Source organism: Cynocephalus volans, chromosome 4, assembly GCF_027409185.1.
Source record: "Cynocephalus volans isolate mCynVol1 chromosome 4, mCynVol1.pri, whole genome shotgun sequence".
Classification (NCBI taxonomy): domain Eukaryota; kingdom Metazoa; phylum Chordata; class Mammalia; order Dermoptera; family Cynocephalidae; genus Cynocephalus; species Cynocephalus volans.
Genome location: NC_084463.1, coordinates 37,344,972 through 37,354,500, shown reverse-complemented (window position 1 = coordinate 37,354,500; position 9,529 = coordinate 37,344,972). Strand labels below are relative to the sequence as shown.

Here is a 9,529-nt window from a genome sequence, read left to right as displayed (position 1 = left end):
TGTTGTAACGATGAATAAGTTAACTATCCTGATCTAACATCGCACATTGCACACAATTAGTGAAAATCAATGTTGTACCCCACGTGTATGTACAATAAGTTATCTAAAAAAATATTTTTATTGGAACAGACACACACAAAAATGTTGGGGTTATTGGATTTTAAAATTCCACAATTTTCATTTGTTTCTTTAAATCTCTTATTTTATTGTTGATATATTCTATTTCTAGGCTGAAGCTTTCACTCTTTTGTTTGTTTAATGTGTTCATAATTGCTCATAAGATAATTCTAACATCTTTGTCATTCTGGTGTTGCCATCCTTCAATAATCTCTTCTCAGTTGAGTTCTTTCTGTTTTTTGGTATGAAAAATAAATTTCTACTTAATCTGGACATTTGGCATATTAGATTATAAAACTCTGTTTTTTATTTAAGCTTGTGTTTTAGATGGCCTCCTCTGACACCACTTTGGTGGTAAAATGGGTCATGACTTGCTACTGCTAGGTGAGGGTGGAAGTCTAGGTTGTCCACGTGATCTGTGTTGATGCTGGGGTTAGAGAGCCCGTGTGTTACTGCAGGGCATGTGTGGAAGTTCAAGTTCACCACTAGGCAGCCACCAAGACCACTCTGGCTAGAAGGGGAAGTTGCATTTGTAGTAATGGCTCCGCATGTTGTCTTCACTGACACTGAGGGGATAGTGTCTTGCTACAACTAATAAAAACCTTGAATCTCCACCAGGCCTTCTATGATATACCTTCAGCCAAAGGAGGAAGGTGTGTCTCATTATTCCTTCATAGGGATGAAAGTGTAGTGCTCATTACCACTGCATAGGGGTTTCCACTGACACCATGCTGAGATATCCCATGAATACAGAGTGGTGATAAAGTCCTGACTGTTCTGTGGGTTATTCTTCCTTACTGCCAGGCAGTGATGAATGTCCCTGCTGCCCACATTGTGGGACCTTGTTACAGTCTGGTGAGGGTTGAAATATAATTTTTTTAAAAATTTAACCCTTAATGACAGAGCTCTCAGTAGGGCCACATTTTTTTCCTGAGGTATTTCACTGCACTTTTGAGATTAGTATCTTAAAATTTTGTGTTGATAGACTTTTCTTTTTCTTATCTTTTGGCTAGAGAGGGCAGTATTGTCTTTGAATTTTTTTTTTTTGTCTGTGCCCCTTAGCATTTTCAGGCTAGTGACTTCTCCAATACCAAATCTACTATATGTGGCAATAGGAAACATACCATGTTACTCCTCAGCTCCCTAGGGTCCTAGATGGTCTGCCTTCTTCTATCTACCATTCAGTCTTCTTATGCATGCTTTATATGTAATTCACAGGGACCTTTACTGTATTTAAATGAAGGAATAGGAAAAAATTGTCAATTCCATTTTCCTAGAAGTGGAAATCTCCCTACCCCATACTTTTATTTTCAATCTTTTGATTATAGCCATTCTAATGAGTGTGTAGTAGACATTATGGTTTTAGTTGAGTTTTTCTAATAACTAAAAATATTGAGCACTTATGTGCCCAATAGACAGTTGTACGTCTTTTTTATGAAATGTCTCTTCAGATCTTTTGCCAGTGTTTTAATTGTGTGGTTTATTTTGTTATTGAGTTGTAATAATTATTCACATAAACTAGATACAATCCTTTTTCAGCAATATAATTTGCTAATATTTTCTCCCAACCTCTGATTTGTCTTTTCCTTTCCTTAATGGTGTCTTTAAGGGTAAAAATATTTTTATTAGGTAAAGTTTAATTTATCACTTGTGGATAACATCTTCAATAACTTAAATTTTATTATAATTTTATTAACTCTTCTCTAATAACTTTCATCTGTAATAACATATCTAATAACTTTTTGCCTAACATAAGCTCATGATGATTTTCACATAAATTGTTAATATCTTCTTCACTTAGGTGTATGATCACTATCATTTGTGATCAGTTGTTTTTATCTTGAAGCTTTTTAGATTTCTTTTTGTCTTTAATTTTAATTCTATTATATGTATGGATGTTTCTTTTTGTTTATTGTAATTGGGGTATGCTGAGCTTCTTGGATCTGTACATTAATATTTTTCATTATATTTAGAAAGTTCTCAGACATAATTTCTTCAAATATGTTTCTCACCCTTTTTCTTTCTCTTCTGTTTCTGGGGCTCCCACTGAATACACTGGCATTCTTGATGTTGTTCTACAGACCTCTGAGACTATTTTTCCTCGATCTTAATTACTTTAGATTGGGTAATTTTGATGCACCTATGCTAAAATATGCTGATTATTTTCTCTGTCATCTAAACTCTGCTTTTGGGCCCCTCTAGTGAGTTTTTAGTTTCCTTTATTATATGAGCTTTTATTACTATATGATTATATATATTATATGAGGGAAGTAGGGTCGAGCAAGATGGCCAACTAGAGGTGTCTGGTGCTCATCCCCCCGCTGTCCAAAAAAACACCATTGTATTTTGACTAGACTGAAGAAATATGCTGCACAGCACAGAGGAGTGGCAAAATCCTTGTGGAGCATGAAAGACCAGGATAACACAATAGAGAGCAAAGCAAAGCATCCTGCCTGTTCCTCATTGTCATTCTACAGGGGCCCACTTGGAGTCAGGCAGAGAAAAGGTAAGCTGGAAAAACCCCAGCTGTTCACTTGCACCACAAACACCAGCAATCCCTGCCACAGAAGAGTCCTCCAGTCCTCACAGTCTCCAAAGCCAGTTTGGAGAGTAGATGATAGTTTATGCATCTGCACATCCTCATAGGAGTAGTCCAGGTAGAGTAACCCCAGCCTCCCAACCTAAGCAGCTGTGGCACAGTGCCATCTTGAAACTAATCCCAACTGTTAGAGTGCATCCTTTCCTTGGGGCAAGTGACAACTGACTCTCTCTATCCTGAGGCTCCACCTTCATTCTACCATGTTCACACATGTGCCATCAAGACAATGACCCTGGCTACCTGGAGTCTAGACTGGGCAGAAAGACTGAGACCCTAGTGTTAGAACCCACATGGCTCACCCTCTTCCCCAGGATAACAGGCAGGCCTGCTCAGTGGGGAAGCTGCCATATAAGCGGCAATACACCACATTTGTGTGCACCTGCTCTGCACAATCTGCTGGCGCACTGAGCCCACAGGTACCCTTGCCAGCCTGACAGCCAATTCGGCAGTTGCTTTGCCTCACCCCATGGCTCTCCACAGAGCCACAGGGCCCTACTGTACTAGTGTACACCTACTCCCTGACCAACAGCAATAGGGCAATGGCTTTGCCTCTCCTTGGCAGATCTCTACAGAGCAACTAGGCCCTGCTATACCAGGCACACCTGAAAAACAACCAGAAAACCATTTAAAAAGTGGAAGGAATAATTTCTCACATATCAATAATGATCTTGAATGAAAGGGGATTAAACTCCCCACTTAAAAGATATAGAGTGGATAAATGGACAGAAAAACAAAACCTAACATTATGCTGCCTACAGGAGACCTGCTCCCTGACCAACAGCAATTGGACAGTGGATTTGCCTCTCCACAGCAGGTCTCTACAAAGCTCCTGGGCCTGGCTACACCCTTGAAGGCTTGCTCCAGGATGAATAGCTGATACAGTGGCCCTCCAAAGAGTTGTCAGGCTCTGCTGCACCAGTGCATGCCAACTGCTAGCGCAACAGTAGACCAGGCAGTGACATTGTCTCAAACTGGCAGGCCTCCATAGAGCCACCTGGACATTTTGCACCCATGCACACCAGCTCTTGGACAGGGAGTGGCATCTGCTCCACAGACAGGCGTTCACAGAGCTGCTTAATTCCCCACTGTGCACCAAAGCACACCTGCATCCAGCCCAAAATCTGTTCAGGCAGCACACCACTTCCTGGGAGAGACACCTCAAACTGTATAACCATGCCTGGCCTGATAGCCAGTTTTGCAGTGACTTTGTGCCTCAGAGAGACCGCCAAACAACCAAATGGCTCTCTGCACTCACACATGCCTGGCCAAACCACCAGCCTAGAGTCTCTGACTCAGCCAAGGAGAGCAAGTGTTGGCAAAAATGCACATAATAAAGGCCAGTAAGGTACTTGCAGACATCACTAAAAGGGATTACAATCAGAGAAACTGCACATAGATTGCACTGCCGAGTCCCACCAAAACCAAAGCCAACACAACATATGCAACAGACATGTTAGAACCCACATACAGAAAACTCATTTGTTCATAATCTATTCCATAAAATTGGGAAAAGCAACTACTCCATTAGATTGCAGATATCAACACAAGGAACACAAGAAACATGAAAAAGTAAGGAAACATGATACACCAAAGGAACACAAAAAGTTTCCAGTAAAGGACCATGAAAATTGATTACATTGTATGATAAATAAAATAGAACAAAATAAAGAGGAATCAATTTTCATGGTCCTTTGCCAGTTCCTCCCTTTCCCCACTCTTGCTCCTCCGTTCCCATCCCTGGCAACCTCACTTCTGTTCTCCTCCTAAAGAGTTCAATGAATTACTGTGTTTGTTGTTTCTTTCTTTCATCTTTCTTTCTTTCTTTCTTTCTTTCTTTCTTTCTTTCTTTCTTTCTTTCTTTCTTTCTTTCTTTCTTTCTTTCTTTCTTTCTTTCTTTCTTTCTCTCTCTCTCTCTCTCTCTCTTTCTTTCTTTCTTTCATTAGCTTCACAGAATAAATAAAAATAAAAATATGCAGTATTTTCTCTTTCTGTGCCCGACTTATTTTACTTAACATAATTTTCTCTAAGTTCATCCATATACTTCGAGTGGCAGTATTTCATTCTTTTTTATAGCAGAGTAGTATTCCATTTAAATATACCACATTTTCCTTATCCACTTGTCTGATGACAGGTGTTTAGGCTGGTTCCAAATCCTGGCTACTGTAAATAGAGCAGCAATATGCATGAGAGTACTGGTGTCCCTTTGACATGGTGATTTCCATTACTTTGGGTATACGCCCAGCAGTGGGATTGCTGGATCATGTGGCAGGTCTATCTGTAGTTGTTTGAGGAACCTCCATGCCATTTTCCATAATGGATGCATCATTTTACAGTCCCACCCGCAGTGTACTAGGGTTCCCCTTTCTCCACACCCTCATTAGGGTTTGCTGTTCTCAGTCTTTTTGATAAAATCCAGCCTAACTGGAGTGAAATGATATCTCAAGATGGTTTTGATTTACAGGTTGCTAACTGATGTTCAGCTTTTTTTCATGTGTCTGTTGGCCATTCTTATATCTTCCTTTGAGAAATGCCTATTCAGCTCTTTTGTCCCTTTTTTAATTGGATTACTTTTTGTTTTGTTGTTGTTAAGTTGTTTGAGTTCCTTGTATATTCTGGATATTAATGCTTTGTTGGATGCATATTTTGAAAATGTTTATCCCATTCTGTTGGTTGTCTTTTCACTCTGTTAATTGTTTCTTTTGCTGTGCAGAAGCTTTTTAGTTTGATATAAACCCATTTGTTTATTTTTCCTTTTGTTGCCTGTGCTTTTGGGGTTGTATTCATAAAGTCTACTATGCCCAGTCCTACTTTTGGAAGTGTTTACCCCATGTTTTCTTATAAGAGTTTTATAGTTTCAGGACATATGTTTAATTCTTTAATCCATTTTGAGTTGATTTTGGTATATGGTGAGAGGTACTGGTCTAGTTTCATTCCTCTACATATGGATGTCCAATGTTCACAGCACCATTTATTGAAACATACTCCAGTGTATGTTTCTGGTGCCTTTGTCGAAGACCAGATGACTATAGGTATAAGAGCTGATTTCTGGGTTCTATAATCTGTTCCATTGATCCATGTGTCTGATTCTGTGCCAGTATCATGCTATTTTGGTTACTAAACTTTGTAGTATAATTTGGCATCAGGTAATCTTATGCCTCTGGCTTTATTTATTTTTGCCGGGATTGCTCTGTCTATTTGGGGTCTTTTGTTATTCTATATGAATGTTAGGATTATTTTTTCCATTTCTGTGAAGAATGTCATTGGTATTTTTATGGTGATTACATTGAATGTATAGATAACTTTGGGTAGTGTGGACATTTTCACAATGTGAATTCTTCCAATCCAAGAGCACAGAATATCTTTCCATCTTCTGGTGACCCCCTTCAATTTCTTTCAAGCATGAATTGTAGTTCTCATTGTAGAGATCTTTCACATCCTTGGTTAACTTTATTCTGAAGTATTTTTTTTGAGGGGGGGTGACTATTGAAAAATGGGCTTACTTTCTTGATTTTATTCCCTGCTAGTTCATTTTTGGAATATAAAAATGTTACTGATTTTTGTGTGTTGATTTTTGTGTTCTGCAACTTTGCTGAAATCATTTATCCTCTTGAAAGAAATTAATGTATTCTCTATATGGAAAATGCAGCTGAGAACCTGATAACTTCTCCAAGAGTGAAGAGAGCACTCATAATTGGGAGAGCCTCTGCCCTAAGATGGCTGAAAAGGGATTCTGAGTGGAAAGTGTGTTCCTCTATGCCAGAGACCAATTAGAGACGAAAATGACAAGGGTATGAGTCAATAGAATAAAATCATTGACTGTTTTTGAAGTCAAAGGGATTTAAGGGAAAACATGTTATTTAAAACCTAAATAAATTCTTTGTGTATTTCTTAAGAGAACACATCGTTAAAAATGTGAGGACCTTGCTGCTTCATTACATTGTGGAGCTTGCCTTAGATTTCATCCCCCTTTAGTTCTTAATCTGAATTCATAGACATTAATGCCAGGAGAATTAATCCTAATATGCAGCATTTGGGAATTTTATTGCAGAAATATAAATCTCATCACTAAGGCATATTTGTACTGGAGTCAGAGAATACTTACAAGTGGTGGTTTGTATGCACACTATTTAAATTTCTTGAGACTCACTTTCCTTATGAAAAGAAAACCGTTTTCATAGTTTTTCATATATTTACTCAGAGGATTAAATGAGATGATCCATATAAAGTGCTTAACACAATGTTCAGCATAAAAAAACATTTAATAGCAGTTGGTTTCTATTATTCATCGAGGTCATTATTGCTGTTGAAAGACTGTGCACTTACAAAGCATTTAATGAAGTGCTCTCTTGATATCCCTGTTTCTTAGACTATAGATGAAAGGATTCAGCATTGGAGTCACTACTGAATACGTAACAGCCGATAGGGTGTCCCTCTCAGGGGTATGAGAGGAGGAGGGGCTGAAGTAGACAGTGATGGCTGTGCCATAAATCAGCACCACCAGTGAAAGCTGGCAGCCACAGGTGGAAAAGGCTCTCTGTTTCCCCTGAGTAGACGGGACCTTCGAGATGGTGAGAAGGTAAGTCCATAAGATACGAGGATGCAGATAAGGGGTGTGAGTGCCAATAGACTTCCCACTGTAAAAAGGAACATCACATTAAAGGAGACATCACAGCAGGAGAGCTGTAGGAGATTGATGAGATCACAGAAGAAATGGTGAATGACATTGGAGGCACAGAAGGACAGATGTGCCATCAGGAGAATACACAGGAGGGCATGGAGATAAGTAACAACCCAGAGCCCTGCCACCAGCTGCACACAAAGGTGAGGATTCATTTTGGTGGTATAATGTAAAGGGTGGCAAATTGCCACATACATGTCATATGCCATTATACAGAGAAGGAGGCTGCCCATATTCACAAAAGACAGGAGAAAGGACCGGGTGAGGCAGCCTGGAAAAGAGAGTCTGGGTGTTGGTCAAGATGTACACAACCATTTGGGGGAATGTAGTGGAAGTAAAACAGTTGTCAACAAAGGCCAAGTTACTAAGGAAGAAATACATGGTGGAATGGAGGTGAGAGTCAAAGCCAGTGACCTGGATGATGAACAGGTTCCCCGACATGGTGAGTAAGAACATACAGAGAAAAAGCACAGGCAGGAGGTGCTGCTGCTCTGCTGAGCTGGAGAGTCCCAGAAGGACGAATTCCCTGTGAGATTTTTGTTTTCCATCTTCTCATTGAATGTAGAAAAAAGAAATTAAAATTTGGAGGCCAGCAATATCAAATCTCTCATTCACAGCTACGTGTGTGTGTGTATGTGTGTGTGTGTGTGTAATTATGTACCATCCAAATTCTTGCTTGCTTGGATGCTTGGCAATTACATCCTGTGTTTATGATATTCTGTCTATATATACACATAGACATGCTGAACATACTAATATCAACTTTGTTCAAAAAAGAATGGTCTCTTCCTCCAATTGAAAATGCAAATTATGTGAATAATGACCATTTAAAAAAATTGGGACAGCTATTTTTCTTTGAGCTCAGTAATTATATGATTCATGTTGATTTTCTATACAAAATTACTTATTATTTTCAGCAGTCGTGCTATTTACTCTGACCTTTCCCAACCTGATGCTCATTCTGTTCATAACCATGATGGCAGATATCTTTATATCAGCTTTCTTTCTTCTCATAAAAATAAGTTTTGGTCATTGATACTCATAAGTCCATCTCTATTCCTTGGGTTGACAATTGCTTCTTTGGTATATGCTGGTCATTTGATGTGGACTGAACTTTCAAGCCCTTGCCTCATAGCATCTCATGTGAACTATACAGAGAGGGTAACAGTACTTTTCTGTGCCTATCAGAATTCTTCATAGAGTGTCTTGCTGCTTGCAACTCATCACTTACTATCCAAATTCATCTCTGTATCAATCCAACTTATACTCTCTTTTTATTATAAAGATTATCAATGCAAAAAAACATATTTATAGCAATCAACAAGCAAGCAAACATCTATCTATTCATGCAACTCATACATGCCTTCAGCAAACATTTGAGCATCTTCTATGATGTAGGTGTTGTGCATGACTTCATTAGAAATGAGGAATATTTTTTCTGACTAAGCTGAATTCATGATAAACCATGTCTTCTGGAATATTGACTTTGACATATTATGATGCCAAAACCTATATATTTTGAGTTTATGTTGTTTTAAATCTAGTTTGCTCTTTTGACCTTCAGTAGGCCATATAGTTATCAAGCAAAAGACATGTAGAAGTTGGCAAGGATTTGGGATTTCTAGTCCAAGTACAGTTATTTTCTCATAATGTTCCATAAGTTATCTAAGACTTTAATTTTATTGATTTTTACAACTAGGATGCTAATGAACAAAAAATTTAGTTATCTTCATGTATATATTCATTTTCAACCTTTTCTGAGATTCGGGTTCCCTCACATTCACAATATATTATTATTCCTTATCTGTTTGGCTGGATTATTCACTCAAACATCTTAAGATTATTGTATTTCACCAAATGTGTTATTATATATAAGTAAGGAAAACATCTACTTCAACACATACCACACATGTGCAAACATACGTGTGCATGCACACACGCACGCAAATATAGAATTGGGTAGGTAGGATCAATGCCTTAAAAGATGTTGTTCAAGATGCCTCATTTTCTTTCCCTGCCCATCATTTTCATCACAATGTAACATAGTTTAGCACTATACTATATGCACCTCCTGGTTCTGCACTAGGACAGATGATTAATGCTAGAGGACACAATATAGGACATTTGTTTCTATT

The 9,529-nt window shown here is 38.4% G+C and overlaps 1 pseudogene; it reads right to left on the bottom strand.

Annotated features, from left to right (window-relative positions):
• Nucleotides 1-7,010: 7,010 nt before the first annotated feature.
• On the bottom strand, nucleotides 7,011-8,803 carry LOC134376008 (olfactory receptor 1C1-like; annotated as a pseudogene).
• Nucleotides 8,804-9,529: the final 726 nt, after the last annotated feature.